The sequence below is a fragment of the Nannospalax galili genome, unplaced genomic scaffold (assembly GCF_000622305.1).
Source record: "Nannospalax galili isolate Female #2095 unplaced genomic scaffold, S.galili_v1.0 scaffold546, whole genome shotgun sequence".
In the NCBI taxonomy this organism is placed as follows: domain Eukaryota; kingdom Metazoa; phylum Chordata; class Mammalia; order Rodentia; family Spalacidae; genus Nannospalax; species Nannospalax galili.
Genome location: NW_008355158.1, coordinates 1,608,817 through 1,620,622, shown reverse-complemented (window position 1 = coordinate 1,620,622; position 11,806 = coordinate 1,608,817).

The following is an 11,806-nucleotide window of genomic DNA, read 5'->3' as shown; positions in this document are numbered from 1 at the left end:
CAATATACAATTTTAAATTCATCTAATAATGATTTCATGAATTCTTATTTTTGTGAAATAGATAATGTAGCTCAACTAGATCATTTCTAGATAGAAAACAAGGTAAAAAAATATAAAAATCTTCTGTTACGATGCAATAATGGGGACTAGAAAGATGATTCAGTGGTTAAGAACACCAACCGTTCTTGCAGAAGACTTGGGTTCGAGTCCCAGCACTCACATGGCAGCTATGAACCATCTTTAACTCCAGTTCCAGAGGAATCTGAAGCCCTCTTCTGACCTCTGAGGCAATGCATGACACAGGTGCACCTACAGACATGCAGGTAATGCATAAATAAAAATAATAAATAAAATATTGAAGAAAAAGACATCCTCTTTAGAAAAGTCTGTAGAGCCTTTGGAACTGTGCACTATGAAATTATGACTATAACATGATACTATTAACAACAATGTCTTTTTATCCTTATATAAGCAGCACAACTTCATTTTATAGGATGTTTCCATCTTCTCTCAAAATTAAGAAATTTCTAGGCCAAGGATCTGGCTCAACAGATAAAGGCAGTTATTCCCAAACCAGACAACCCCAGTTCAATCCCTGAAATGGGAGGAGAGACCCAGCTCCCTCATCTTGTCCTCTGACCTCCATAAACAAAATGTGACACACACAGTTACACATACACACACACACACACACACACACACACACACACATATATATATATATACATACACAATATAAAAATAAATGTAATTTTAGAAAGTTTGAAGATCAACCCCGTTGAGAGAGAAGCAACTCTATCAGGGCTGGTGAGATGATTCAGAAGGTAAGGTGTTTTCTGCCCAATGATTTACACCTTAAAACCTGAGCTCCATTCCTAAAACCCACGTAAAGATGGAAGGACCCACGTAAACCATGGAAGGAAATAATTGACTGCACAAAGTCATTCTCTGACTCCACAAGCACACCATGGCTACTGCACATCTCCCACACACACATTATGCACATACACCCAACATTTTTAATTTAAGAGTTAAGGCATTTCTCCCACTGCATTTGTTATCATCAATCCCATATGTTATATTGCTATTTTATTTGTACATTAACATTGTCTATAAAGGATCTGATGAAAATATAATAAAAATATGTGATAATTAATATTGAATAGTATTCAGCAGAAACAAAATGCTGTATAAAAACAAAAAAATGCAAATAATTTGAGTTTTAAGAAAAGATTGAAAGCATAAATATACACACATGTGGTAATTTAAAACATAATATTTTACAAAAGATTGCTCTATATTTTTATATAGTATTACTGTATAGGATTGATGACTGAAGGCATTTTTCAAAAGTACAAAATTTAAGGAGTTCTTTTCTATTACATTTCTCTAAGACATATTAAAGTATAACCTCTAAACACAACTTGTGCAAACAGGTTTTGGAAGACCACCAGTGAACCATTTCATTCAACCACTAAACCAGTGAACTTATAGCCAAATACATTTCTCTATCAAATGACAAGCCTGCTGGCATTATAATGGAGAAAACGTATTTTATTCTCTGTAAATGCAAATGAAGTACATTTCACACATTTGAAACTCAACGTTTGCAAATATTTCTAAGTACATACTAAACTGAACTCTGTTCCTGCCATTTTCTTTCTTTATGCATTACCATCAGGGTCACTACTGCAGTAAGTACTGTGCCAAAAGCTCCATGAATGTATAAAATATAACAGTCTAGTTAGGAAAGATCACAATGTAGTAACATTAATAGCTTGAGATTCTTTGAATTCTACTTTCTGTTTAAAAATTTACATGTTTTTATACTAGAAAGTTTTCATTTCAAATCCTCGTAAAATTACAACCGTCCTGGAGTTGCTTCTCAATACCACAATGAGACCATTTTAAATATACTTTTTCCATCATGCAAATTTAAATATTGTCAGTCTAATTATTCCTTGAAATCATCCATTCTGAGTGTCTGCTTGAAACATAATCTGCTTCTTAAATATTTCTCCAGTGCTCACTGCTGCAGTGCTTGGCCTGCTATACTAGCACACTGTTTTCATTTTTGTCCTCTCATTGCATTTCTAGATCACTGAACTTTGCTAATTCAATATGTGGAGTTTGTGTCCCTCACTGAGCACTAAGTGAAACAGCACTTGCAAAATTAGTTTACTTCCCATTAAAGTAAGTTCTATGGCAGACACTTGCCTGATCATCTGAATCCTGTTCATCATTTCTTAATGATGATGGCTGTTTCACACATCATATCCAGGGCTGTCTTGTCTGACATTGGTAAAGGAAAGGCTGAAAACCCAATGATCTCTAGAAACACCTACCAGAATGCTGACATATCCTCTGGTGCTCTTCAAAGCAAAACAACTCAGAAACAGACTGGAATGAAAGTAATTTTATTTATTTTAGACTGTTACTTTCAACTGTATCTCTTAGGTAGGATCTATTTCATATATATATGTGTGTGTATAGCAATTTATATATACACAGAATAAAACAAAATATATGGTTACAGTCATTAAAATATAGCAAATCATGACTTTATAATCACAAGTTTTTAATATTTTACTTATTATTTTTATTTTGTGCATTAGTGTATTGTCTGTATGTATGTAAGTGCACCAGTGTCATGCAATGCCCATGGAGGTCAGAAGAAGGTATCACATCCCTTGGAACTGGTGTTATGGATGGCTGTTAGCTGCTATGTGGCTACTGGAAATCAAACCCAGATCCTCTGCAAGAGCAACAAGTACTCTTAACTTCTGAGCCATCTTTCCAGCCCCCTATAATCAAAATTTTATACAGTATATTTGAGTAAGAGTAATAGCACCTAAAGGTTACATTTGAAAAAAGTAAAAACTCACATCCCTTGGAACTGGTGTTATGGATGGCTGTTAGCTGCTATGTGGCTACTGGAAATCAAACCCAGATCCTCTGCAAGAGCAACAAGTACTCTTAACTTCTGAGCCATCTTTCCAGCCCCCTATAATCAAAATTTTATACAGTATATTTGAGTAAGAGTAATAGCACCTAAAGGTTACATTTGAAAAAAATAAAAACTAAAGAATCTTGTGACAAAGTCATTATATTACTGTGCAGTAATTTTGAGAGCTGTCACTTTCTTATTTCATTATTTATTAAATAGGTATTGAATAATAGCAATTTATTGAGTGACAAATTAGGCCCATAACACACGGGGGAAGTATGGATGGGGGAAGGGGTAAGATATGCACAAAAATTCATTAAAAATATACACAAAAATAAAATAAAAATAATAACATTGTATAAAAATGAAACAAAAAGAATATATTTATGCTACCTTTCAAGTCACGAAAAAATATTTAGTAGCAGAAGCAAGAAAATATTCACAAGAAGCCACGAGGTAATATACACCATTAACATTTACCTGTAGATGATAGACTAACCAAGGCTTCCAAGGATCAGTACAGCTTGAGCTGGCAATCCTTAGAAGCTATTTGCACCCTTGTTAATCCTAAGTAAACTACTGCTATTTCAAGTAGCTGACCACATAGGTGATTGTTTGAAGTTCAAAGTCCTACTTCCTATGCCCCACATATAAACTCTTTATGTCACACATCCATAATAAATGGAAAGTCTTGTTTCCCTTATAAAATATTAGGGATTTAAACTGAACTTCCAAATGGAAGCAGGATACAATATATATTCAAAGGATATTCTGGACAGAGGGAATGATTTGTGAGCATTACTCAGAATCCTCACATACGTCATTGAAAATGAAAACGCATTAGACTTATCTGGTATGAAGAAAAGGTTCACATAGCCAGATAGTGGGAGAAAGTACTGAACCAGCAGATTAGAAAACAGCTGTGAAGGGATGACTGTGCCTGAAGCTAAGGATTGTGGGAGCCACTAAATATTTGTTACAGAAAGCAGCAGTGTGCATCTCTGAGCTAAAATATCTCTTTTTGGAGGGACACTCCTTAAGACTCAGAAAGTAAATGAAACTTAACTCTTAAGAAGGAAACAGAACAAACAAACCTGGGGAAGTCCCTGAAACTTTCACGATTCACAAGTTACTCCCCAAGGTTATCAAGCAGTAGCAGTTGTTGGAGACAGGAAACTCTGGCCAGTTGATCTGCTTGCAAGTTATGCAGGGAACTCCAGGTATGTTAATGGACTCATCCTAAGTCATCACCCATAATGGGGTGGACTTTTTGATTATGATGCTGTCGTTGTGTCAGTCACACTCTGGTAAGTAACTTTTTACCCTCTCTTCTAAAAGTAACATCCACAAACTCACTGATTCTGTAAGCTAGACTTGGGTGGAGTTGCTTCTTTGGTCTGTCCTTGATACCATATCTGGTGTGAATAGACACATGTCCTCAGGAAAACAGATGTTAAGACAAAAAGGGAAAGAAAGAAAGAAAGAAAGAAAGAAAGAAAGAAAGAAAGAAAGAAAGAAAGAAAGAAAGAAAGAGAAAGAAAGAAAGGTATTTATAAAACTACTCAAGATATTTATAAAACTACTCAAGAACTCATTACAGAAATTAAAAAGGTTGATAGTAGTAAGAAGCAGATAGATTACCACTGAGTTAAAAGTGTAGCTGTGGCAATTATTCAAACTCGTGAGCAGATAGGTAGGTTTGAAGTCTTGGTTATGGACAAAGATAAAATATACTGTGCCTCTTAAAGCTTTAGAGTGGGTAACTAAATGATGGTCATAGTACCAAAACCTGGAAAGCTGAAGAGAAGCTTAAAGTTTTATCAGATGATAATGTAGAATTTGGTTTTGTTTGCATTTAAAGGAGAAACAAACAAGCATCAAGATAAAAGTAACAGTAGGGAGCTGGGGAAGGAAATTTAAGTTCGAGAGACATCTAATTTTTTTAAATTATATATATACATATATACATATGTTTTGCCTACATGTATGTAAGTACATCATGTGCATACAATGTCACATAGCAGACAGGAGACAGCTCCAGATCCCCTGGAACTGGAGTCACAGACGGTTTTTAGCTGCTTTGTGGGTGCTAAGAATCAAACCCGGAACCTCTGGAAGAATAGAAAGTGTTTTTAGCTGCTGTCATCTCTCCATCCCGTAATTCATAAAGATATATATTTGTGAATCATACAGCAAAAAATCAAGAAACTATCAGCCTTAAAATCACTGTGGAAGGATTGGAGAGAGAATAATACTTTACAAGGACTGAATCTAAGAGGATGACTGATTATTGATGGAGAAGTCATTGCATATTACATGAAGTTTTATAATTTCTGCTATAATGTGTTATTAGAAACCTTATGAATATGAGCTCACACAATAGCAACTTCTGCACCTAAGAACTCAACAAATAAAATAAAAGTAATAAATAAAAGAACTCTTTTAAAAACAGGTCCAGCCCACATGGGAGAAACTAAGATTTCCTAAGAACCAACATGTGGCTCAGCCACCTGTGGTTCTTTTGCCTCAGCTAAGGTCCCACCTGAATGCGGTTGTACAAGGAGTCCAGATACAGGCAATGAAAGGACCAGCATACAAAGCACAGACTGCTACAACATTGATAGAAATGCCTAGTTCATTTTAAATCACTAAACTTGGAGGTTATTTATTGTGCATCATGAAATAACTGATACAACCAAAGACATTGGCGTTGATTATCAGTGACTGATAAATCCAATCTACCTGGGTCTTTTCACTGTGACACACAGACTCTCCTAAGAAACCCATAAAGCATCTTAGTTTCAGAAAATTTCCAGCTTCTATATAGTAACCCTGTTTATTAAAGTACAGCCTATCGGTATTTTCCAAGTATACAGAGATTAAAACTCCTAGTGTGGAGCTTGGGAAAGAGATCAGTCAATAAAGTGTCTGCTGTGAAAGCAAGAAGACTTGATTGAAAAGTGCCTGAACCAAAGTAAAAATCTGGTTGTGGTGGTGTATGCCTGTAATCCTAGAATTTGGGAGAGAGAGACAGGAGGATCCCTGGTCCTCACTGGCCACCTAGTCTTGACCTAGACCTCTAGGTTCAGTGAGAAACCGTCTCAAAAAAGATGGTGAAACACAAAAGAGGACGGCCAGTGTCAACTTCTGCCTCCACATGCACACGCACATGTACACACATGCACCTACACATATATGCATACATAAATTCTCATTTTCACAGAGCCTAGAATCACTAAGTATTTCTGTGATACACAGTGGATACTTTAAGTCCTAATTTGTGAGTTTCTTTTTATAATTTTACTTTTCATTGAATTTTTGTGATTTTCATACAATATAGTTTAATGGTATTTAGAGCTGTCTTTATCTGCGCCTCCTTCCACTGCCCCCCATATCTTCACTTATTATTCATGGTCTTATTTAAAATATAGTTTGTTCTTTTCAGAAAAGAATCTTCCTTGTATCTTAATATTTGAAAGTATTCTAAAAAATTGTGAAATTCTACAAAGAAAAATCTATGGTTTAGGGAACTCTTTTTCGTGTTTTATTGTGTGTTCTTTTTATCTTCTGCTGTCATTGATCTTTTTCTCCCCTCTCCGCTTCACTTTTTCCCATATATACTTCAAAGAGAAAATAAAGGAGAAAATAAGCCACAAAGAACAGCTGGAAGGTTGCGTTCAGCAGTTCACTGCAAAAAAAAAAAAGTCCTGTTCCTCAGCCCTACAAGAAATGAACTGTTTACTCTGTGGTATATTCAAGTCTTTTCTTCTGCCTGCCTTCATCTAATAGTCTTTTATGTATGCTTTTGTGTGCATGAACTTGTGCATGTAGGTATGTGTGCAGATGCATGTAGAGTCCAATCATCAACGTCAGGTGTCTTTTCAATTGTTCTCCACCTTAGTTTTTGAGACAGAATCTCACATTGCAACTAAAACTCATTCATTTGACTAGACTAGCAAGCTGCAGGGAGTCAGCTATTTCTGCCTCCTGAGCTGCGATTACAGTCACACGCTGTGCTACCATGCTCAACTTTTTACCTAGGTACAGAAGATCCAAACACAGTTCTTCATGTTTGTGTGACATACATTTTACCCACTGAGCCATCTCCCAAACCTCCTCTAATAGAGTCTTATCCCTTCTGCCTGCTCCATCCTGAAACCTTCTACCCAGAGAGAATTTTCTGTGGCTAATGTGTCAGATTGTTCAGAATTGAAGTGTCCTTTAAAAGATGTCACTAAATGGAAGAGGGTCAGACCTTGTCTAGTTCTTCACAATATTATACTAGCTTTGTTCATGTAGAAACTCTAGGTTATACCTAGGCATGAAAACAAGTAATTTTATTGTGACTAAATGTACCTTCACTCGTAACCTCAATTTCTTCTGTGTATCAGAGAAGTACAGAAAGGGAAAAGCAATCTCTCCTCAATTTTGTTCACGAAATTCACAGATGTTTCATAAAATATACATTTTCATTGATGGAAAGGTAAAAGATACAGGTAGTTGAAAGGCATCAGTGTTGGGCCCTGGAGTTTGATGTGCATACAATATTCTCATCACTGCCCCGATACAGACTTGGATGAAATAAGGTAGTTGGCTCTCAGCTGCTATCTACATCTTTCTCTGGGGCCCACGCTCACATGCTCAGATTCTCTTTCTATCTTACTAGAGTCAGTAGAGGCTAAGATAGAGTCCAGGTAGTGAGAGATAGAGTGTGCATCATTTCATCATGAAAGTTATTGGGATACAATTTATATTCATTTTTGTCCACAATCTGAGTTTTCCTATTGAAGTCAAATTAAATTCCCCACAGTCCATCAGCTTATCCATCAAGTCACAGTGGGTGTCTCCATTCATGAAAGACTATTGGAATTGACTCCCAAGGATGTAGGAACTAAATACAGTAACTTTGTTGAAAATTAGTGGCGAAAATCCAAGCATGTATCCGATCTTAAGAAGAAATCCTTCAGTTTTTCACTAGTAGCATGACTGAAACTGTTTTATGTTTGCTTGTGTCTTTTTAAAAATTTAAGAATGATCTTTATTGGTTGTGGATATTTCTAGTTTCTGTAGTTTCAGGGTTTTTTTTAGTTATTCTTTACTAATTTCCTTTTAACTTGTATAAATACCAAGGGAAAATTTTTCTTCCTTGGAAATGAGGAAGCCTAATATTTACAAGTGTATCCATTTATGATGCTATTTTTCAGTTTCCTAAAATGTCCTTCCAAAAAATATTCTCTAAACTTTTTTCTGCATCCTAAAATATTAATCTAGAATCCAGATTTAAAGCAAATGAAAATTTTTAGAAACTATGGAATCTTAAAATATTTTTACCCCAAATGGCCCTTACCAATGTCTTCCTTTGTGGCCTGAGTAACAATAACTAGAAGACAGTGAGGGTGCTGTTTTGGAATTACTAGAGGCCTGTAAGAGCAGCAGGGACAGGAAGGAAACACTGAGTAATGAATGGATCAGTGAGGAAGACAAATACATCATCTATTTGCTTCTTGGCTGTTTCTAGGAAATCACATTCACTTATTCCCTGTGTATCTCTAGAGTGTATGGCATAGGGCAGGGGGCTTTGGTACACGTGTTTTTACATTTTCCTGAAATTAAATAGTAAAATTCTTTATTATTCTGAAATTTTACATAGGCTATATTTTTCATACATTGTGCTAAGTATATTTCTCTTTAATATCACTCCACAAAACAACATGGTTTTTTTCAATTCCAGAAGAGTCATGTCATGTCATCACAACACGTTAAAGAAAAGAAGGTTCCAGGGCCAAGCACATGGCCTATCTACATGAATAAGCAACCACGAATTGAATTCATTAAATATTTTGATTCTGACTCATTTGGCAAGGCTCCTATAAACTTAGTCCAAATCTCCTGGAGATAAATGTGTGCTAATAAAACCAAAGAGGTGGAGGCTGACTGCAAACAAGTGCGTAAATACGGGATGCTTTTGATTAAACATGCTGATGTGTGCCAGGAAGATTTAATTCTTGCTAATTATCAGAATCATGGACCAAATAAGGTATCTGTTCAGTTGTAGCTTCACTCTGAGAGCAGTCTGATATCATGCAGAGTTCAATAACTTTAAAAATAGATACATTTAGCTTCCAATGATTCAACTGGTATTTTGTTGAATAAACTTCCATTTGTTTCTTGATTCAATTACAGAAAGTAACATCTGGAAATAATTTAATAGGAAAATTGAATTACTTATTTTTTTAAAATAATTTTTCTCTGGGCATTCGCCATAACCTACTCACAGGAATAAGATACTATGAATTATCAGGAACAAGAATATTTTTGAATATCTATATATAGCAAGAGAAAGACTATGTTAGTTTAATGTCACTGAAAGATCCCCTTGTGTGGAAAAAACAACAATATTTAGGGTTCATAGATGAGTATTTAGGGAAATTTAAAGCTGAAAATAAAAGTATAACAAAAAGAGACTGTGAGCAGAGTAACATAAGCTCTAATAAAACTTGTAGATTTACCAGGCAGACATATTTATCAACTAATATGAAAAAAGCAGCACTCTAAAACAGAGAATTGTTTTCACAGAATTTAATTAATGCCTACCTTCAAGAAACTTATAAACTAATAAGTTGACAGATGCAAATAAAATACATCGTAAATATTGTAAAAATTATACCCAGACTAATATAAATACATAGAATAGTTTCATGAGAAAAATAAAAACTACATTATCCCAATAATCTCAGAGTGAATAAATTAATGAGTACTTCCAATACAATTTTTATTAATCCTTAAACAGAATGATAAACGATCTTCTGTCTTCCAGGCTTCAATTTACTGGAAAATAACCTCAAACCAGCCCTTAATAACTACAGAATAATTCACGGGTTAGTTGTGACTTTGTCTCCACACAAACCACTTCTGATAAGTAGATTGATCTGCCAAATATTTAGTCAGTGACTGAATTGCCAGGAGCAAAGCAGTTTCCATAAGCAGAGCCATATTTTCTAAACGATACTGTAGTGCAAACTCAAGGTCTTACCCATGTCAGACAAGTGCTCTAGCACCAGCTACACCTGCAAGCCTGAGAAGTGGGGTTCTAAACAAACTTGAATCCTACACAACTTGAGGAATGATTATCTAATCTTGTGGGTAGTGTACACACACTGGGTATGCAGTTCTAAAATATGAGGTATTAATTCTAGGGTCTCCACAACAGCATCCCTCATCATTTACAAGGTCTAAGAATATAAGCTTCCCAAGATAATTGTCTTTGAAGATAAACTCTTTCAAGTGCTTATAATAAAGTGTCAATAAAAATGATACACTATCATCACATGCTGTTATAGGGTTCTATACTTTGTTGATATAAGAATTACACCACCTTCTGTATTCAGTATATTGTTAAAAATAACACTGAGGAAAGTGTTGTGAATGGATTGTAAATAATGTTGAAGATCTTAGTTGATAAGAACAACATGAATTATATCTTTTCCTCTCTAAAAATAGTTATGTTTGGATAATAAATCATGTAGTCACCCTATTTATAAGTGATTTATATCTTACTATAAAACATTAATATTTTGCCCTATGTTCTAGTTAGCTTTAACTGTCAACTTGACACAGCCAAGAGTCACCTGAGAAGGGAATCACAGTAGAGAGATTTTCCAGATCAGATTGACCTACAGGCACTTCTACGGGGACTGTATTATTAATTGATGCTGGGGTGTGCAACCTATGGGGGCAGCACCATTTCCTGAGCAGCTGGGTTGGTTGTGGAAGAAAGCTAGCTAATAATGAGTCTTTGAGCCAGGCAACAAGTAACATTCCCCATGATTCCTACTCGGGTACCTGCTCTGACTTCCCTCCCTGATGGACTCTAACCCGTAAGCTGAAATAGCTCTTTCCTCACCCAAGTTGCATTCAGTAAGAGCATCTTATCAAAGCAACAGAGGTGAAACTTGAACATCCTACAATAAGAAAATATTCCACTGAATGATTTCCCTAAGGATTTACATAGGTTTATTGATCACCTCTCTTTACTATCAGGATGGAAAATAAGGATAAATAACCCACTAAGTTACCAGCAGTTTCTCTTCAGGACTTGTTGATTAAAATATTGAGGTTCAAGTGAGGTTCAGTGGCTGGGCTTATCCTAAATGTTTGTATTTCCTTCCACTGAGTTATTGAAGTGTGTCCCAGTGATCATTTAATTATTTTAAGTGTATAATTTCCAAAGGCCTACACGCAACAGTAAGTATAATATCAACAATGTAAAAATTGTGAGAACACATGAATTGGCCTTAGAATATTCCAAGCACTGCATAAAGCACTTCACATGTGTTTAGTTCATCTAGTCTTCATCACAAATGTTGTCTCTACTTCTCAGGGAGGAAAACCGGCACTTTACTATTATGTAATAGTAAAATCGGCAAAGCGTAACAGCTGGCAGGTAAAAATGGGTGTAGGTCAATCTACGAAGAACTTTTTTGACAAGTAAAGTACAACAGTCTCTGGCATACTCCATGGCATGCATACAGAGTAGGAAAATATCAAATTATTTTTAATAATACATCTCTGAGAACTTTAAAATTGATCGCATGTTATTACTTCTTACCTGTAAGTTTGGATTCATCTGTAGTTGACAAAAAGGGTATATGAAACAGAAAGACACATTGACTTTAGCTGGTTGGTACTAGTAAAAAGTGGTAAAGAAGGGCTGGAGAGATGGCTCAGTGGTTAAGAACACTGAGTGGTCTTGCAGAAGACCCGGGTTCAAATCCCATAACCCACAAGGCAGCTAACAATTGACTGTAACTCCGGTTCCAGGGGATCCCACAGCCTCTTCTGTCCTCCTCGGGCGTTGCA